Below are 22,040 nucleotides of genomic sequence, written 5' to 3' on the forward strand. Positions count from 1 at the left end.
ATACTATTTTTTTAAGCAATTTAAGATTGGGAACAAAAAAAGTTGTCTTAATATAATATGCCCTAATAGTAACCATAAAACTTATTTTTTTACGATTTATGATTACGGTTTTAAATATTAATATTTAGCATGTTTAGATGTATATTTTCTTGAAAAACAGTAAAATAAAATCATAGGGTTACCAAAATACCAAATTGGAAATTGAACCCCTCTATCATGTACCAAACACGACATTTAATAAAATTACCATCTAGTATCCTAGGAAGTCATTGTAAGTGATAGAAAAGAGCATTAATAAGCTAGGTTTGTGCTTATCATTCATAGGGTTTTCCTAATCGGCTAGTGCCTTTGGAAGTACTCATCTTTGTATAAAGGCCCTCAAACCTTGAATAAACCTAAATGACATAGTTTTGAAACCCTTCGTTTGCATTTGTCTAAAAACTCATTTATATTTGTCCATGCGCTTTTGTTCTAATTTTGAAGTGACTTGCAAGCACCTATAGCATATCACTTAAGTGAAGTTTCCAACATGCAAAAGTTATTGGGCATCAGCTCTTTGTTTTAGCATACTTACCATAGGTAGTTGCATATCTTATTACTCCATACAAAAAAAAGGCATAAGCAAACAAGCACTTTTGATTAAATCATCTTACCTTGGGTTGTTGATCATGTGTTGGTCAACATGTGTCATTCGATTTTTGGTCAAATGAAACAAAGGATAATGGTGGTTCATTCAAGTCAAATCTAACATTTATTTAACATAGTTTTTGATCCCAATAGTGAACATGCGGGCACCCACATAGGCTCACATCTTATGGAATGAATAAGGATAGGCTAAGTGGATCAATGCACCTCTATGGTGGGTCCAAGCTTTCATTTATTAATTTTTTAAGGAAATGTATACTTTCAACTTTTCTTTGTGAAAGAACAATTAGGTTTTGACTAGTTTTAGTCCCTCTATTTTGCAATTGATTTCTCAATCAATGTGTGTTGTTTGATCTTAGGATATTTACAACTACGTGGCATACACCTAGCTTGATGTGTCTCATTTCTACTAAAAAATGTAACGAATATAATTATTTATACAGGTCCATAGCTTCAAGGACAAATAAAATATTGCCACATTTCAAACAAGGGCATGTCATCAATGTAATTCTCTAATGTACCTATGATGATTGGGATAGAGATGACATATCCTAACGCCACTTAATGAATTTTAATTGGCAACATGTCATTTTCTAGGTAAAGAAGCAAAAGGTAAAAGCATGCAACTTTGTTTTCCCTAATTTACCCCACACCTTTGATCATTTTTCAATCAATACATATCCATGTGATCTTTTAATCACATCAAAAGTTTCCAGATCCTTAGGCAATATGACATTTTTAAACATTCTAAACAAAAAGAGAGCTGAAGCATTATTGGAGGTTGCCATTAATAGCAATTACTATGCACATACAAGTGCCAAGTAATAAAAGAAAATACTCTGCCCTAATTCTTCTCATCCTAAAATTGAATTGTTAAAACCAGAAGTGGAGGAAAGATACTCAACTAGACATTGTAACAAGGGCATTCCAAGAGTTAATTTCATTGGGGAATATTTAGAGCTTTCAAACATTGAATAGTTTTACTGAAAAAATAGAGAAATCATTGTTACTAAAGGAACTGAAAGATATGTTGTATAGGGGAAAGTTAGGGCGCATATATTTGAGCTTCAAATTTGTTTGCGCCATGGCTATGGAAGATTTTTAAGATTTAAATAAACTCCAATGGAAATTTTGGAAACATTCGTGTGCCCCAACTTGAAATACCAAGTATATAGTACTCCCTCAACCAATGAATGTACATCTATCTGTATTAAAATTTTCAAAATGGCTCATCAAAGAATTGTGACTCAAAAGACTTTAGAATTCATCCCCAGGGCTGAAAAAAGGTACAATGGGCTCAATAGGGAAAAAACAAAAAGAATGGTATCAAGAAACCTGTAATTCAAATACCAGGAGGATGATTGTTTAAAATCTTCTATGACAAAGGGGCCAAGCCACCTCCTATTACAATCCACGGGCACTTGATTTAGTGAGAGCAATAGCACCCAACCATTTACCAACTCTGAAAAAATTTAGGGACCTACAATTGCTATAATGCGAATTGGAACACCATACCATGTGGGATGCAACTAGGCAAATAACTTTTCATCTCGAGAAGGCTACTATCCAAAAGGCTTTTCAACTAGTCCATGTAGCTAGGAACCATTGGACCCAGAAAGATTAACTTTTTCCTATAAGAAAGATAAAAATGTTTACAAAGAATACATTGATGTGATTTTTGTTCCACTACAACACATAGAATTGCCACATGTGCGAGAGAATTATGTTGCATGGTGCACTACAGTTTGATATAATTATCCTGACCATTGGAACAGGACCTCCTTTCCAATAACTATTAAAGGTCAAGAGTCCATAAATATTAAGCAAAGTTATATACAGTTTAATAATTGAACATAACTAATTTATTCAAATTAAATAAATTAAATATTAGTAATTAGAATTTACCTTGAACAACTCCAATTTGGAGAATGAATCGATTGTGACATGTGATGGATCATCACAAACATTTGTATCTCCTCTCCCATTTGGTAAAATCCTTCACCTAATTTATTTAAGTGCCAATTTGTTGCATGACCTAGTTGAGGGAGTGTACGACACATATTGTCCAAAAAAATATGGTCATATCAGCCCTCAAACAAAGCACTTGCACCCCTACAATTTTTGGCAGTCTGTAACCACCCGGACCACATTTTCACTATCCACCATCTCTATGGCCTCAATGAGAATTTTGGAAATGAATTCTAATCTTTTTACCCTTCACAATTAACTACCTTCAAAAACATTGCCCCTGTGGGTGACACTGCAATCACATTATCAATGGTAAATTTTTCATATCTTTCCATCCATTCGAAACAATAGTAACACTTGAAGTTTTCCATGAATTTCTAATTGATTAAATAGCTTTCTCTACACAAACCTTCTCTTTTTGCAATAGAGTAGTACACACCTTTCATACCTGGGACTTGTGTAATCAGTTGGTGCTTTATTTATGGCTGCCACCATTTCCTTCCAATATGGTGATCTCACCAAGTTGAAAGTAAGACCATTGGCATGGATGCAACGTGCAATATCTTGATCAGCAATCTCTCTTGCCTCCATTTTAAATATGGTGTCCAATGGACCTCTTTTGCGGGCAATAGTTTCTACTTCTTCCTCCTCCACTCCCGATACAAGTACTTGCAAGAATGGATGTTTGGAGCATACAATCGGTTGTGGGTAATTGCAGTGTTTTCTTTTCGGATGGAGGTTGATAAAAACTTGTTTTTATCTTTTACCCAAATTATCAGCAGCTTCTTATTGTTTTAAATATGAAGCTATTTGTACATTACACATCCCTTTCCCATTTGCATCTTTGCACATTGTCACTCCTTGACCAGAAGGGCCCATAAAATGAAGTTTGACCTGGGAATAAGAGCTATTGAATGGTTTGCATTTGTTACTTTGACCAAAAATACACTTCCAAAGATATGAGCCACCTCCGGAAACCTATGAGATTCTTGGGGTATGTCTCCAAAAGAAGATCACACATCAATTTGAAATTATCAGCTCCTTGCTCTCCCACTGAACTTTGACTAACAATGGCAGCCATTCTTGCACAATACAATCTAAAATAAATTTAAATTAGAAAAAAGCTATGAATATCAAGCATACAAATGCAAAAAAGTGATACAAAACTACTCAATTAGATAGCTAAAATTGTTTCTTTTTTTTTAATTAAAAAAAACTTGAAAATTTTATTACAAACGTGAAAAAAAATATCAACATCTCAATAAAAATCATTACAGGACTCAAGAATGGGACAAAATGCTTACCTTAGATGCTTTAAACTCCTTTGTGGAAGCTATCTCTTGCCCTACAAATGATCCTCTTTGAAAATAATTGCCATGCCTTCAAAATGCCAAAATGGAGACCTAATGAGAAGAGAGTCTAGTTGTGAACAAAATGAGATGAAAAATGGTTGAATGGCCTCCTCTTTTAGGGTCATTTTAGGATTTAGAAGGAAAAGAAAGATTAAAAACTCTTATTTGCATGTGCTAATATAAAGTTTAAGTGGCAGAAAGTCCTTAAGAAAAAAAAAAATTGGTCCTAGGCCCATTGAGGCGTCTGGAAGCACTCGGATGTGCCTTGTGAGTGCTAGTCAAAAGCATCCTCCTAACATCATGATGCACATGGATGCTTCTAGGAGGCATCCCTGTGCATGTAGGTGCCTAGGGGGTGCATCCAACAGGCACACGCCTCTGGGATCCACTCCCACATGCATCTGGATCTGTCTCCAGTGCCAGGATGCCTGCATTGGTAGCTAAGAGAGAAATGTTTATAAGCCTTGAAAATGATTTAATGCAAATGGACTTGTTTTGCGATTTGTGTGCAAATTCGTCCAAATTAATAGAGTTGACATAAGAACTGCAGACAAACATTTATAATGTTTATTGGACAAATAATCTTCATAAAATAATTTCTACCGCATGCCAATGATGACATGAATGAAGTTTTTGAATTTGTCAGGTTTCAGATATTTTTCAATAATATGTGTCAGGCTGTTTTGACAGGTGGAAGACCATTTATTTATCAGACAAATGATTGTATATTTGTCTGATGATCTCAAGATAAAGTAGCAATAAAAACAGCAGTGTCTTTGAATTCATTTGCTGAAACTTCTGATGTTGGGTTCTATCATGTCGCCTGCATATGGTTGTTCTTTCTGAGTCAGCTGCTTGCCTTCTTGTCAACCCGATGAGATTTATGTTGAGCAAAAGAATATTATTCTTATGTGACCATCAACACAGCATGAGCAGTTTGGAAGTTGCATGTAGAACATGTGGATGTGGGAAAAAGACAAATATCGAATCCCATTGTACAAGAAGCAGCAGCTATGTAAATGAGTTTGAATAAACTTAAAATAAATCATTGGGGCCATGGTTTGGATAAACAATCATTTCATTGCAAGGTTTAGTTGGTCTTGAACAATTCCAACCACAGTCCACATGGCATAAACAGACAAATCAGTTTGGTGAGATGACCAAAAGCAAATAACAATTAGCGTATATGTTTGACTGATAACAATCAGTAATGAGCAGTGGTTGGAGAATTAGTTTTAACTTATTCAACTCGTCTCAACAGATCAATCCTCTATATGTGTGTGCAAAGATATTGAAAATAATGAGATGTATGGTGACAACTATTTTTAGCAAGATAAAGACAGTGCTCTAAGACGCACATGAAAATAATTGAGAGGGAGGACAGCACTGACGAGTTAAACCATATTTGTGTTGAGAAAGTTCAGCGGTTGATGTAACTCAAGTTTCTGAAAGTACAAATTGACAGATGGAAAATACAGCAACTTTATAAAACAATGTTATGTGCCATGCGTATTTTCCTAGATAAAAGAGATGACCAAAACTAGAATGTGTTAGGTATGAAGGCGGAGGCGACTCACAGTATTAAGAGATGAAGTAAGACTTGTCACAGGTCAGAGATGATATTAACAGACTCTTCTGCATAGAAAGGTAAATAAATTTGTATATCAGAACCAAACACTTGTGTTGCATTATGTAACTTAGATTATGATTAAATTTTATCTGCAGTAAGAACAAATAATAATCCAATCCAGTATGTTTCAGAATCTCTGATATCAGCAAAATGTTTGATAGTTGGGTTACAGATTCTCAGTTTGCAGAGAGATATTGTTTATTATGTAATTGAAATTATATTGCAATACTTATACTAGATTTTAAACATTGTTGTTTAAGAACATAAGTGATTTGGAAGAAAAGAAAATGTTTTGTTGTGTCCGATACAGTTGTTCATATATTCAGTTATCATTTGTAACATCAGAGGTTTTGGTTGACAGTATTGATCATTCCAATTTACAAATTACCTTCCTCAATCTTATATGTATGTTTTACAGATTGAAGGCTTGTATTGAATTTGACAATCATTTCACTGTAGCAATTAACAAATTGAGAAGTTGTATGGGTTGGAGCCCTGAATATTGTAGGGTTGATTCTCATATAAAGTTGTTGAGTAAGTGTTCAGATTGTATAGGTCGGTGCTTATGTTGGGTTTCCGCATCATATTCGTGTTTTGTCTCTTGGACTCATGTTCTTCTCTTATATTCTTCATTTGACATTTGAGTTTTACAATGCAATCGAAAGTAAATACATGAATTTTAAGGTGCTTTCCTTTCTTCTTGGTTCAACAAATCTGCAACCTCCAAGTATTTTCTATATTTCCTTTTCTCCTCCCAAGCAATTGAGTGCAAAGTAGCTACAATTTGATCTTAAAGTGTTCCCCAAGTTGCTCTAGGCTATTGTGATCTAGGAAGAACCATTTTTCACCATTTTCAACTTTGACAAATTCTTGAGAAAACTTCAATCAAGGCCCTCCTTCTAGCACCTATTTCAATTGATGTGAGTATTGTTCCACTACAACATACAGAATCAAACACCTAAAGTCTCAAAATGAAACACTAAATACCTAATCCTCTCTTGAATAAAGTCACATCTTATGCTAAGATTGCAAAGAAAGATCACAAGGTGACTTAAAGATTCCTTCTATTGTGGATACTCGCTCAGCTGAAATGATGTGATTTGTTGGATCACTAAGGGGACTTGCACTGTATATCAATACATATCGACTTGACTCTAAAGATTTGGTTTCACAATTTTCAACTCTTGAACTTCAATTTAAACATACTATCTTCTAATACTTCCACTTCTACTTCTACCTATCGAAGCAAGAAAGTATGAATAAACTTGTACTCTGCTAGATGCAATCTTGTTAGTGACTCCACCCACCTAGTGCATGCTTCTAAGCTATATCGAAATGATTTTCAAATCAATATTTCCTCTCCAATCCCATCAATGGATGCAAACTAAAAATTAAGTATCAACTAACCATGCACGACACACTAACAATTTGATGCAGGAGCATCCTGGGTGTAAGAGCAATCTTGCATCAACCAAAAATATTTCATTTCAATTGTTTGAATAAGGGTTGTCTTAATGCAGAGTTGTTGTTTGTGGAGGCTTGCTACTTAGTAAGTCAATCATATGAGCTCAGAATGTCCTAATTTCAGAGGTGGATGTTTATCTTGGATATATCAACCTACCAATTGAGGCTCAGTGTCATATCATGTGTATTCATGGATTTATTGCGGATTTTTGGTGTGCAATTTTGGTATAAAAACTTCTAGCTCACCATTGAAGGCCTAAATTTGCTCGGATGATGCTCGAAAACTTGACTAATGGGCACTTGCACGGATCCGAGCCAATAGATCAAAAGCTGAGGATTCCAAAAAGTGGTTATAATAGCCAATCGAAGCAACAGTTCGAGAGTTATGGCCTTCCAAAGTTGGGCTCACCAAAACTTCCAAAATAAATGTCAAAAATGTATTTGGCTAACTATATATGTATTGTTAGGGTCTATCGGCCCTAGGTATTAAGTTTGAGTGTCTAGAACCTTCCTGAGCGGCATATAATTGCCTATTTAAGAAATGTCGGAATATTGTCTACAACAGCTTTGGGTGATAGTTCACAGCTTTGTCTTGCAGATTAATGTAATGAAGGTGCCCATGTGGGTTAGCATATTGCAATTCTGGATTCTATAATTCCGCATTTGCGGCGATAATAAGAAACCCATATTTTGTTCTCCCAAATTGTTGTTACTTCTTTGTTCCTGTTATGTGTTTAAGGTATTGAGGGGAGCACCCTTCGTCACAATTAAGCTTGGTCTATGTTCAAGTCAAGCAAGTAAGCATTCACAATTACTCTTACCCAAGCTTGTTACTTAAAGTTTTATCATAACAACTCGAATTCAAATCTATTCCGAGTGAGGAAACATGACAATGAAAACTACGCGAATCAAAGTAAGTGGTGAATAAAATTCGAGGAGCTGGAGCAGACATATATGATGAAACTGTGATAAGCAAGGTATTGAGAACTTTACTTCTTATCTATCCAATTAGAGTATTTGCAATACAAGAACTGAGATGTACACCTGGTAATGATCTGACCTTGGATAGTCTAATTGGTAGACTCACTGCATTTGAATTGTCAAATGTTGATAATTATACACTTTCTACTGTTGAATGTGCTTTCAAATCTCAACTAACCCTTGGTGGACCTAAAAGAAAGAAAAGTTCAAAAAGTAAGCCTGTGGACAATGATACCGAATCAAATGATGATCTTGATGATATAGAAGCATTATTGGCAAGGTGGCTACTAAGAGGAAAAGGCAAATACAAATGTAAACTTCATATAATATGTTTTACATGTAACCAAGTTGGTCATATTGCTGCAAGGTATCCTTACAGACATGAAAAGGAGGAAAGAAAAGACAACAAATACTGAGGAAGAAGAGACAACTGAGGTAATAGAGACTACAACGAAAAAGGTAAGAAATCTTGTTACATTGCTAAAAAAGATGGTTCTGAAAGTGATTCTGATGAATATGCTGAAGAAGTTTATGTTGCAATGAAAGATGAATCTGATGAAGGTGAAAACTTGAGAAAACTACTCTAATCGCACATGTGAGTTAGAATGATAAATGAATAATTGATAGTGGTTGCTCATATCATATGACTGGTGATACAAGTTTGGATCAGATGTGACAATGCATATTAAGTTACTAGACTGAAATATAATTTGTTTAGTGTGGCACAGTTGAATAGTTCAGGCTACCGAGCTGAATTCAAAAACAAGAAGGCAAAGACCTATGATGATACTAGTGAACTGATCGGAAGTGGAGAGCAAACAAGAGGCAACTTGTTCCATCTAGACCTATCTGAAGATGCATGTCTATTTGCACACTTTGAAGATGTTTGGTTATGGCATAAGAGGCTATGTCATGTGAATTTTGATAATTTGGTAAGCATTAGTAAGATGGAAAGAGTAAGTGGATTACCAAGATTGAGAAAACCTGATAAAGTGATGTGCCAAAAATGTCAAATGGGAAAAATAACAAAGTCTAGTTTCAAGAGCAAGGCCTATTCTTCTGATGATATTTTGAGAGTTGTTTCATAATGATTTACGTGGTCTTATTGCAGTGCAAAGCTATTAGGATTAGGGTGACAAGTACTTTATTATATTCGTTAATGATTTCTCTAGAATGATGAGTATGATGTTTCTAAAAGAAAAATTTGATGCTTTTCAAAAGTTTAAGTGGTATTTGGCTAGAGTTGAAAAGGAAACAGGTAAGAGTCTGAAATGCTTGGGATCAGATAGAGGAGGTGAATTTGTATTTGAGGAGTTTGATGCATTCCGCAATGACTAAGAAATCAAAAGACAAATGTCAGCACCAAGAACTCCATTACAAAATGGGATAGTTGAAAGAAGAAATGGATCAATCATGGACTGTGCAAGAACACTGATGATGGAAAAGAATGTTTCACAAAAATATTGGAGAGAAGCTATAAGTACTATTGTCTATAAATTGAACCAAGTTCAAGTCAAGAAAGGTACAAACAAAACCCCTTTTGAATTATGGTATAGTTATGCACCTAATGTCAAATATTTCAAAGTTTTTGGAAGCAAGTATTACTTATTGAAAGATGCAAGGAAAGGAAAACTTGATACAAAAAGTGATGAAGGTATATTCTTAGGGTATTGATGAAGGTATACTCTTAGGATATTCCACTAAAAGCAAGGCATACAAGTGTTTGAATTCTAACACTAACAAAATTGTGGAAGTGCAAATGTTAGAGTTGAAAAATTTGCAGAAAAGAATGAAGAATGCAAGAAGAAACCTAAAGATTACAAAAACTTTGTATACATCTATGAAGGAAAACCAAGTACTTTACCTAAACCAGAGAAATAGATTGTCGAGCATCAACAGACAAGCTTGGTCGAGCGTCAACAAGCTGTCGAACATTAGGTTGTAAGAGTTGAGTCACAGAGTGAGGAGACAAACATCAAACAAAGGAAGCCGAGTTACAGCAGAAGATATCTGGAGAAGATGAGCAAGCTGAACTAAGTGAACAACCACAAGGAGAAAGAAGATTTGAACCTATCTTAGCAAAATATGTGAGAAGACACCATACACTAGATCATATCATTGGAGGCAAAGTTTCAGGAGTCATGACAAGAAACAAGTTGAAGAATGATACATGTTTACTATGTGAGTTCGAGCCAAGAACAGTTAAAGATGCACTTGAGAATGAAGATTGGATAAAAGCAACAGATGGGGAGATTGATCAAATAGAGAAAAACAAAACATGGACATTGGTACTAAGGCTAAAGGACAAGAATGTGATTGGGTATTCAAAAATATGTTGAATGAAAAAGGTGAAATCACAAGGAACAAGATTGGTTTGTAAGGGATATGCACAAGAGCAAGGAATTGACTATGGAGAGACATTTGCCCCAGTTGCAAGGTTGGAAGGAGTAAGAACATTACTTGCTTATGCTGCTTACAAAGGATTCAAGGTATATCAAATGGATGCGAAATTTGCATTTCAAAATGAAATCTTAGAGGAAGAAGTTAGCATTGAACAACCTAAAGGATTTGTTGACCCTAGCAAGAGGAACATAGTATGTAAGTTGCACAAAGCATTGTGTGGTTTGAAACAAGCTCCTGTAGCATGGTATGAAAGGTTATATACTTATTTGATGAAAATTGATTTTGCAAGAACTAATGACGATAGCAATTTGTACTTGAAAAAAGAATCTAAAAGCAAGATATTGCTAGCTGAAATGTTTGTTGATGATATCATATTTGGAGGACATGGTTTATTGTGCAAATCGCTTGCTAATGAGATAAAGAAAGAATTTGAGATGTCAATGTTTGGAGAGATTGAATTCTTTGTTGGTTTGCAAGTCTATCAAATAAAATGAGGTATATACATTACATAATCAAAGTATATCAAGGAGACATTAAAGACCTTTGGAATGGAAGATTCAAGACCAATTGGAACACATATGGCTACTGGACATAAACTTTCAAAGAATGATAATTCTGCTAAAGTAAATCAGACATTGTATAGATCAATGATTGACAAATTGCAATATGTTGTTCATAGCAAACCTAACATTGCATTAGTTGTTAGTATTGTTGCAAGATTTTCTACTAATCCTAAGGAGAATCACATGATGGATGTGAAAAGGATATTGAGAAATTTGAAAGGGACAGAAGACTATGGTTTATGGTATAAGAAGAATGACAAGTTTGAGCTGAAGTTTACGCAAATTTTGACTGGGCTGGAAACATTGATGATAGAAAGAGTACAAGTGGGGGCACTTTCTTTCTAGTCAAGAAATTGATTTCATGGACAAGCAAGAAGCAAAACTATATTTCTCAATCCACAACAGAAGCTGAGTATGTTCTTGCAACAGTTAATTGTTCAAACATTGTGTAGATCAAACAATTGTTGGAACGAATGAAAGAAGAGATTACTAAACATATGGTGATTTATTGTGATAACAAAAGTGCTATAAACATATCCAAGAATCCTGTGATGCACACAAAGACCAAGCATATTTCAATTAAGTATCATTACTTGAGGGAATTAGTGCAAGACAAAGGAGTTAGACTAGAATTTGTGAACACAAAGGAGCCGATAGCTGATATATTCACTAAGGCATTACCTAAGGATGCATTTGTGTATCTAAGAGGTAAGTGATGCAAGAGCATCCTAGGCTTGCTTACAATCCTGCATGGTTGGAAGTATTTTGTCTAAGTGTTGTGGACTCAGTCATCAAACAGTGGTGCTTGGTCGCTGAAGGGTGTAGTTGTGGCCGAGGAGCTCAGTCATTGAAGGAGGCTCGGTCGTTGTTGGAGCTCGGTGTCTTCTGTGTGCTCGGCATGTATTGGCTGCTAGGCATATGTTGGTCTCTCGGCAGATACTGTGCTCAACATGCACTGGTTGTTCGGCATGCACTGGGAGATTGACAATGCTTGGGAGTTTGCCGATGCTCGGTCTGGTCTTGGTTCCTGTAGGTGTCTAGTTGTCTGTGAGCCGACTTTGGGTATTTAACTTGTGTTGTGAGCCGACTTTGGGTATTTAATTTGTGTTGTAGCTGACTTGTGGCTCAACAATATATTTAATGTATGGGTATTAATTTAATTTGTAATGAACTAGGCTGACTTGTGGCTTAGTTGGGTATAAGTAGGGGTTTTGTGGAGTCTTTAGGCATTATGATCATCCAGCTTGGAGAAGAGGAGGCAAACTTTGACGAGCTAGTAGCTGCGGCTTGAAAATTAGGAGATTGTTTGGTGGGCTTGTGAGCACAAGTTAAAATTTCCTTGGTAGTTTTCTTCCAAAGTATAGATTTGGGCTAGCTGGGAGTAGTGTTTGAGTTGGATCCTGTTGGATCTTGCAGAACTGTTTTTGTAATTGCTATTGTATTTGGCCCTTACCCAGAAGGCCTTACAGCCAGGCATATTGCATGTAATCAGTTATACCTATGAATAAAGTCTTGTGATTTAGTATCAAATCTTGCATTGTTGTTGTGTCTCCGCTGTGTGGTTATTTGTTGGGGGCTTAGACATCTCCTTTGAGAATTTTCCTGCCTTGTACTGCATCAGTAAGTGCCCGTTTGGTTGCAGGCATAGGAATTGGGAATTAGAAGGGAAAATTTGAATGGGAATGGAAATGGGGAATGAGAATAGGAAATTACAATCCAATCCCATTTATCTCTTGTTTGGTTGCACAAACTTGAATTGAAGATTGAAGGTTCGAACCCCATCAAATTTTATGAATGAAAAAGAAAAAGCTGTAGTATTGACCGAGCGCAGTGAAGACCGAGCTACATAGTGATGAATGGGTGTCAGCAAAATAATAGTTTGTGAAAGAATCGAGATTTGAGGCCAACACAGCTGAATTTACAAATTGATCAAAACACGTTAAGCGTTAAGGATTGATGAGCTGGCGTATTTAATGCATGAATTGAGTTTGTTAAGTGATCTAAGGTGAGGATTCGAAGAGAAGTTTGCAGAAGTTTCAAGAAAGGACAAAATGATGAACAAATTCAATGAATCTAATCAAATCCTAAGATCTATAGTTATGTTTAAGCAGTAAAAAATCAAAGCTGCCTATTTAAGGAGGCACGAGAGATGTTTTATGGTTGTTGGACTGGCAAATTTGTGGAGAACCTTTGAAGAACAAAGTAGCAGAGGAAAAGTGAGAAGTTGGTGAAGAGTGATTGCTTAAAAAGTTGCCAAGTGGATCAGAGCTGGAGCATGTGATGAGATCAAGTCAATCAACCATGAATGAGCTAAATGGAGATTTGAATTTGCAAAGTGAGTTGTATTTTATCAGATCAAACCTAGATGTTACTTTTTAACCATTGTGGTAGTAAAATCCTCTAATCAAGGTTGACCTAACAGTCATATTGTAAATCATTTAATCAAGGTGACATTCTAATGGAATGATCTAAAGACCTCCAACAAGACCACTCCTAACAGGGTGATTAAATACTTTAACAAGGTCACACCTAACAGTGTGTTTTGTAACCTTTAACAAGGTTTGCTCTTAATTGAGCTCACTTCAGAAGATTGAAAAGTGGTAGCATGTTATTTGGTGGTTTTTCCCAAGTGGGTTTCCACTTTAAATCCTGGTGTTATATTTGTGTGAATGTTGTTTTGATGATGCATGCCGTTTACTGTTATATATTTTCAGTTATGTTCGGTCCACCATGTACAGAGAAAAAAGCCCTAGATAAAACCACAGAACTAACGTCTTCATTTTAATATAACAACAGCATTGCTTCAGAAAGATTTAAACGCAACAAAATATGATCCAGCCGCGTGCAGATTACCAAAAAAGACTCGGTGAAACTAAGGCGAGTTAACACAAGATTCTGCACAAATTGTGTCGCACTGTCAAAGATGTCAATGACAAAAATGCGCAGAGTTTGCATGAATTTTATTACAAAACCTTACCAAAGCACAAATTTGATTAAAAGGAGACGAGCTAAGAACCAATTTACCTGCTTCAATCTATTCTCTGCAAACGCTATGTAGTTTGGATATCAGGAGCTTTTCACAGGCGTCCAACGGTTTTGTCAGCCTCATTTAAAGAGAACACCCGCCGAAGGAACAGGTGGTCACACCCTGTCCTCGTAATTTTCCTTATGCACAAGAAATTTTTGTATGCATATGGAAACATCATTCTCTTCTTTATCGTAGATAGGAAGTGGTTTTTCGTAGATGGGCTGAGATGCCTCGTCTTCCCTGACAGATACCAGCAGCAATAGAAGCTAATGTTGCTCGGGAAGTCCCAAATACGAATACCAGCAGCAACATTTGCGCTCTTCTGTTGCGTTGATACTCAGCAGCGTCTCTTGCGGGTAGAAAATTTCGTATACAGATCAGAGAACATTTTGGGCGGAACGCTGCTGTTGGGGTACACTAGAAGAATATTGGCGTTTGAAATGACGCATGCTGTTTGAAATAACAAGAAACAGCGTGGGCGCTTCTGTAAGAAACAGTGGGACCAAGGCAGCAGACACAATACCAGACAGGGTTCAGATCTTAGGTAGGCCCGTTTCCAAGGGTAAAACGAAGACTGGGGCCAGCCCACAGCAAGATAGTGGCAGGCCTTAAGCCAGGGGTTTCAAGGTGCACTTTTTGGTTTTGTTTTATATATTTGCTCTTGTTAGCTTTTGTTTCGCCCTTCTTTCTTTTGATCAATGGAAAAACAAATTGAGGATACACAAATGAGAAAACAAACGGTGGATATACAAACCATGGAAAAACAAACCATCTCATTGGTAAAAAACGGTCAAGAAATTATGGTACACTTTGAAACTAACCATTTAGGGCAAGTCAAAATGGCATCACTTGGCAAGACAGGAAAATATATCTGGGTCAATGTTAAACAGTTCAAGGGCATTTTAAAACGTAGACTTGCTCGTATGAAAGGGTCACAGGACAAGCAAAAACACGGGCAGAGATTGCATAAACAAGTCAAAATATGCCCTCCTCCACACTTAAGTGGTGACAGTCATCTGTATGGTAGTAATAACTTCGATGAGTCTGTCAGTTACAGCCCTACCTCCACACCTCTCGCTTGGTGCCCAGATCTTTATGTGCAAGAACTTTTGAGGGCCAAGAGGAGGTTGGAGCTCCTAGAGGCTAAGGAGCAAGAAAGTTACCGCAATATACAGGTGCTAATTGCAACAAATAAAACTCTTGCAGATGATAACAACACTTTAAAAGCTCAAATCTCAACGTTGCAAGAAACACTTTTAGCCGGGAAGCTTGAATGGCAGAATATGAAAGATGAATGGAAAAACCTGAATGTGACATTGGAAACAAACAAGGTCACAGCAAATACCGAGTCATCTCATAATAAGGAGAAAACGATTCTTCACACTAGTTTGCTAGGAAAGGCAGATGGTGAAGAGAAGAGAAGGAGTTTTGCAGAAGTCACCAAAACTTGGGACAAAAACAGCAAACACCCTGATATGGCAAGAGAAGAGGCAAAGATTCGTGTGAACACGCAAGACAAAGAGGTCAAGGAAAGGCAGCTTAGGGCATCCAATATAATTATCAAGGGGATAAAAGACTATGGGGAAGGCGAACATACCCTTGACCTAACGAGGGATTTCCTACAAGATGTGCTATTGTGGCAAGGACAAATCTGCCAAGCTTGGAGGGTTGGCAAACCACACGCTGAGAGAAATAGGCCAATCAAGGTAGTCATGCTCAGCATTAGCGACAAACAAAATCTACTTAACAAAAAACAGCTTTTGTGGGGTTCTTGCTTCGTTTTAGAGGAGGATTTAACTATGAGACAGCAAGTAGAAAGAAGGATGGAAATCAAAAAAATCAGAACAGCTAGAAATGAAGGCAAAAGAGCTTGGATGTTCAAGGGAAAAGCAGTTATTGCTCATTTTGGCCACCGCTACAATGAAGGGCAGCAAGAAGGCAACAAAGGTGCAACAGCAAACACCTTAACAAGCAGCGATACAACAAGATCCATAATCACACCTAGCGATAATAACTCAACTTTGAGTCTTTCGCATCAAAATAAATAGCAATCAAGCTTAACCCAGGCGTCCTTAAGTTTAGTTTGTTGGAATTGTAGAGGTTATCCGTGGAGACGTGGGCCTGGGTTAGGGCCTATTGCGGAAGGCAAAGACATTATTTGTCTCATAGAGACACATGAACATGAGGGATGTAAGACCCCATTGTTTGAAGGCTACTGGAAGATGGCAGTGTGGAATGAGGCAGCGGGAAATGGTAAAGGTTATGGAGGTATAATGGTTCTAGTAAAAGAAAAAGAAGGTCGTGTCATTCAGCTGGAAAAGACTGATTCTAATAAACAATTTATATGGCTCAAAATCGTGGAAAATAACACTCTTCTCAGGATTGCAGCTTGTTACTTTGCTCCACAAGTATCTAAAATTTATAAAAAGTGTGGTTTAGATCACAATGACCCTTATGCTACGTTAAAGAAAGATGTTGTTGTTTTTTCACAACGTGGGGATGTCCTTCTCGTTGGAGATTTCAATGCTAGGACAGAAAATTGGCAAGCAAGTATTTTCAGCTCCGAAGTAAATGATAACCCTATTTGGCTCACAGAAGAGAGAAATCATCCATGGGATAGAATATCCGAAGATGCTAAAGGCTGCAATCATTTTGGGGAAGAATTGATCACTTTGTGTGGCACATTTGATCTAATAATCTGTAATGGTTTGGCTAGATGGGCTAAGTCAGGCAATTTCACTTGCAACACATACAACGGGGCAAGTGTGGTAGACTATGTAATTTGTTCGCAGCATTTGTATAACAATATTGAAGAAGTTGAAATTGGAGAGCACATTTGGGATCTCAAATCAGATCATAGACCACTGTACGTAAATTTGTATTGGGCAAAGGATAGACGGATTGGGGCAAAAATCCAAGGCCCTCAACACCCACCTTCTCAGGGCAGAATTTTGTTAACTTCAGAAAATAGTAACACTTTCAGGGCTGCTCTTGAGGAACTTTGTATGGGACACCCTATGTATAAGCATGGTGTTAATAGTCATGATTTATCAAATCTGATTCACAAGGCTCTTTCAAAATGCAAGAGAGCAAAAAATAGAAAATCTGAAACTAATTGTTTTCCAGCCAATGCATGGTTTGATAAGGAATGCAAGAGGGCTAGGAGAAATCTAAGGGAGTCAAATAAAACTAACCTTGACATTAAGACCTACAAACAGATCCTAAAGAAGAAAAAAATCGATTTTATGTCCACAAGGAGAGAGGAGCTAATTTTCTTAGGCAGAAATAACCCCAAACGTTTTTGGAAAGAACTCCAACCAAGGAGGAAGCAAACTGAAAATAATATTACTGCCACCCAATGGTTTGATTATGCTAAGAAACTTTATGAACAAGAGGGTGGAGTGGGACAGCCACCTTTGGTCAATGATACCACAAATATTTTTACTGTGCAAGAGATAGAGACAGGGATTAAGAAGTTGGGTGGAGGCAAAGCAAAAGACCTTGTTGCGCTTCAAGCTGAATATTTGAAGTGGGGTATGAAAACTCTTGCACCGCACATCACTGAAATCTTCAACAAAATCTGCCAGGAAGGGTTTCCGAAAGATTGGACAATCAGCCTTGCAATACCACTTTTTAAGAGTGGTGATGTTAACAATCCCTCCAACTACAGGACTATAATGATCAATCCCCTCTTTGCTAAACTTTTTGGCAGTATGATAGAAACTAGGATCAGCAAATGGGCAGAAGAAAATCATAAACGTACTAAAGGGCAAGCTGGTTTTAGGCCAAAGCACTCGACAGTGGATCACTGTGTCACTCTGAGACACATTATTGAAAAAGAGTGGGAGAAAAAAAAAGAGGTTTTTTGTTGCTTTGTTGACTTCAAAAAGGCTTTTGATACCGTTCCAAGAGACAAGCTTTGGTTGAGGATGGAAGAATTGGGGATTCCTAGGCATCTCAGAGCTGCTGCTCATAGAATGTACGAAGAGGTGAAAGTCAAAATCAGAACTTCAGATGGCATTTCAGAATGTTTTAGGAGCGATATCGGGGTCAAACAGGGCTGCCCTTTATCCCCTACTTTATTTGGTTTATATATTGACAAACTGGAAGAGTGGTTAAACACGCAAGAGCGTGAAGGCATTCAGCTAGGGGAATTTGTTATAAAGCTACTCCTATATGCAGACGACCTCATTTTAATTGCCAAATCTGCTTGTGGTTTGCAAGACCATCTATCTTCTCTTGAGCGCTTTTGTAGAATGGTGGGGATGCAAGTCAATATCAGCAAAACCAAGGTTATGATTTTCTCTGATAATAAAAAACAGCATCAACATGAATTTTATTACAATGGAAGTGTTCTCGAAGAAGTTGCGGAATATAAATACCTTGGCATCGATTTCAACAAAAAACTAAGCTGGTCTAGCTGCAGGTATAAAAGGACATTAGGTGGATGGAAGGCTTTCTACGCTCTTCAGAATAGGTGTCGTGAAGCGGAGTTATGGGATTGGAAAACTATTCAAACCTTGTTTGGTCTTCTTGTGCTGCCAGTTGTTCTTTATGGGTGTGAATTATGGGCCAACAGCACTACTATAGCACAATGGAAACAAATCGAAGGAATCCAAAAGCGCTTGATTACAAGCAAGTTTAAAATTAAAAGCACTGTTCCATATGACATCATGCTAAGTGAAATGGGGGCTGCGCCTATTGAGGCACTTGCTATGGTTCGCCTTTTAAGCTATCTAAAAAGAATCGAAAAAATGGAAGAGGATAGATGGCCGAAAGTTGTCTTTAGTGACACACTATGTAAGCGAAAAAGGACATGGATGCAACAAAACATCAAGTGGATGAGTAAATGGAATATTCATTTCAATATGTGCCCCACAAGTAATAAAGAAATAAAGGTCTTTGTTATGGAGAAATTCTACAAGAGAAATTGGGGAAGCGAGATTGGGAGGAAGAAACTATATTATATAAATGAGTTCAACCCCACTTGTGATCAACTCGAAAAAGTGTACATAGGAGCCAACATTTCTTGGAGAGCTAAAATTCTTATTGCTCAGCTGAGAACCAACTCTCACCAACTTCGTTGTGAGACCGGGCGTTGGAAGAGGCCAAAGGAGGCTTGGGAAGAGAGAATTTGCAAATTTTGCAATTCTGGGAAAGTGGAAACTGAACAGCACTTTATTCTAGAATGTGAGGCCTACAAGGATAGCAGGGATAAGTTTGCGGATACTATATGTGACAGTTCTTGGCATAACCTGTTCAACGAAGAGTACATTGAGCAATTGGGGGGGCTCATCATTAGTCTACACAAGAGGCGAACAGCGCTACTTAAGTCTGCTTGAGTTGTCTTGCTGTCCCATAGGCTATTTTTGGCCTCGTGGATGTTAAAATTTTATCTATCTATCTATCTTTGAGTTAACCTCACTTTTGGCGTGAAAAAATTCTATTACTGGCATCAGAAATTACTCTTGTTGGGAGACATAAGCGTTTCATAGGCGTAGAGTGGGCAGATTTGGTTTGGTCGGCAGTCTTGGCAACCAGTGGGCCCAGCCATCCAGTGATAAAGGCTTTGTTATTACTAGTGGGTCCATATTTGCGGGCTTCCAGAGGTAAATCTCAAGTATGTCTTTTTCCTTATTTTTACTTCTTACATTTCAGTGTACACCTGTTTGGGCTTCTTTTATTATTGCTCCTAGCTTTGGTAAATTTACAATGGTAAAACAACATAGAGAATATATATCAAGGCACCAGTGTGCCCCCATGGAAGGAACAAATGAGGAAATCACAGAAACACCTGCAGAGAAGATACTTGTACAAGTATCATTGATTGACCAACCAAAGATAATAGAGACACAACTAGAACTAGGTGGGTCCACCTTGCAAACCACAGGATCTGTCAATAACAGGGTGGCAGAGAATCTGATAGTTAGGGCACCTGTAACAGCAGAACAACAAACTAATCTGGGAGAAACTACGAAACACAATGACATTTCTGATAACAATGGCTTGGTCCTGACATACGGGGATAGTTTAATGCACAACAGCATCATCAAGTGAAATCAAGGGAGTTTCCTCATTCTTCCAGGACCCTCAGCCGGACACGCAAGTTCATTCAATCTTGGAGGGACAAATGGTAATTTATCCACAAACACTTTGAGCTTCTCACAAGCTAGTGGACCACCCACAGGAGGAAACTACACCTATGTGAATGCCAAGCAATATAAAAGAATAATTAGGCGGAGAAAGATACGAAAGTTTAAAAATGCAAAAAGAGGGAAGTTAGCAGCTTCACTTCCGAAACCGATTCCACATACCTCAGACAGCTCAAGGGAGGCAGAAATAAATTTGAGGCTGACTGAAATCTCTGAAACAATTAAGCAGTTTGATAATATTAAAGATATTAACGGTAAAGAGAAGACAGATAATTCTCAGGTGATAGACACAGTGGAAGATGGGCTACCAAATAATTACAGCCCGACAAGGACACCTATGACATGGTATCCAGACATCTTTGTAAACGATTTGGTAGCTATGAAGGAGAGGGTGTGGGCGCTTGAAGAGAGGAGCCAGATAGAAAGTATCACAATGAAAAGAGTTACTGAGGATAACTGGAAATTGGCAGCGGAGGTCAAATCACTTAGAGAAAAAATTCAAAAATTGCAATTTAATATGGAAAAAGGAGAGTATGAATTAATATTGTTAAAGAAAGAAGTAGGAGAAAAGAGGACAGCAGCAAGTACTTTAGGAGAAGGAGAGGCTACGAAAAAAATGAAACTCCGCAAATGAAAAATATACAAGATGCCATGGCCAATATGGAAATAAAAGAGAATCAACTCAGAGAACAAATTGAAGAAGTTAGATCATGGGCTAACATAGTAAAGGGACCAACAAACACTTCTATTGACAACATAGAAAAGCAAGTTCGGAGACAGATTAGAGAGGAAAAAGAAAGAAATGAGAAAGCAGCAAATATTATCATCAAAGGACTACGAGACTATGGAGAACAGGAGAAAACAAAGGATTTAGTTAAAGACTTCTTTAAAGATCAATTAGACTAGCATGGAACAACCATACAAGCACAAAGAATCGGAAAATGGATTAGAGGAGGCAAAGACAGACATGTTAGAGTGACAATGACGAATACAGGAGATAAAAACAACATTTTCAGCAAGAGGAAGTTTCTTAAAGGCACACACATATATCTTGATGATGACCTCACCGTAACTCAGCAAGAAGAAAGGAGGAAGGAATGGAAAAAAGTGAAAACAGTGAGAGAAAATGGCAAGTGGGCGTGGCTACAAAATGGCAAAGCCCAAATTAATGACAAAATCACAAACAATAAATAGGAACTCGAGCCCACCTAGGAACATTTAACTATAGTTAGTTGGAACTGCAGAGGTTATCCTTGGAGAAGAGGACCTGGGTTAGGGTCGATAGCTAAAGATAATGACATTATTATGCTTACCGAGACACATGAGCATGATGGATGTAGGGTTCCAAATTTTGAAGGGTATAAAAAGGTATCACTGTGGAATGAGAAGATAGATAATCGTAAGGGGCATGGAGGCATCACCGTTCTAATAAAAGAAACTTGGAGCAGATTTGTAAACTTAGAGAAAGAAGATGTAAACAAGTAGTATATTTGGATTAAAATAATGGAGAATCAGATTACTATGAGGGTGGTTGTCTGTTACTTCGCCCCAAAAGGCTCAAAAATGTATAAAAAGCATAGATTGGATCGAGAAGACCCTTTTGCTGCACTCAAAAAAGACATAGCAACCTTTAGCTCTCTAGGGGAAATAATGATAATAGGGGATTTCAATGCTAGAACAGGAAACAACCAAACTCTCAATCTTAAGGAGAGTTACAGTGAAAACAGAAACCTAGTTTGGCTTGAAGAAGAAGGGACACAAAAATGGGAAAGATCTTTGCAGGATAGCATGGGAAAGATTAATCATTTTGGTGCTAAATTACTAAGTTTATGTTGCCTATATAACATGGTCATA

The 22,040-nt window shown here is 37.3% G+C and overlaps 1 protein-coding gene across 9 annotated transcripts in view; it reads right to left on the bottom strand.

Annotated features, from left to right (window-relative positions):
- LOC149569560 (uncharacterized) overlaps positions 1-14,140 on the bottom strand; it is a 57,001-nt gene extending 42,861 nt beyond the window's left edge. For 4 of the 9 annotated variants that reach the window (XR_016362773.1, XR_016362771.1, XR_016362772.1 and 1 more), the window contains exon 1: positions 14,031-14,134. The gene's annotated coding sequence lies outside the window, so the exon portion shown is untranslated. Of the gene's footprint in view, positions 1-3,917; positions 3,994-14,030 lie in introns of all 9 variants that reach the window. The other 5 variants (XR_016362768.1, XR_016362766.1, XM_089822234.1 and 2 more) reach the window with 2 other exon arrangements.
- Between the last annotated feature and the right edge of the window lie 7,900 nt (positions 14,141-22,040).

Source organism: Cupressus sempervirens, chromosome 3 (genome assembly GCF_028749045.1).
Source record: "Cupressus sempervirens isolate cs-2001-9-10 chromosome 3, ASM2874904v1, whole genome shotgun sequence".
NCBI classification, from domain to species: Eukaryota; Viridiplantae; Streptophyta; class Pinopsida; order Cupressales; family Cupressaceae; genus Cupressus; species Cupressus sempervirens.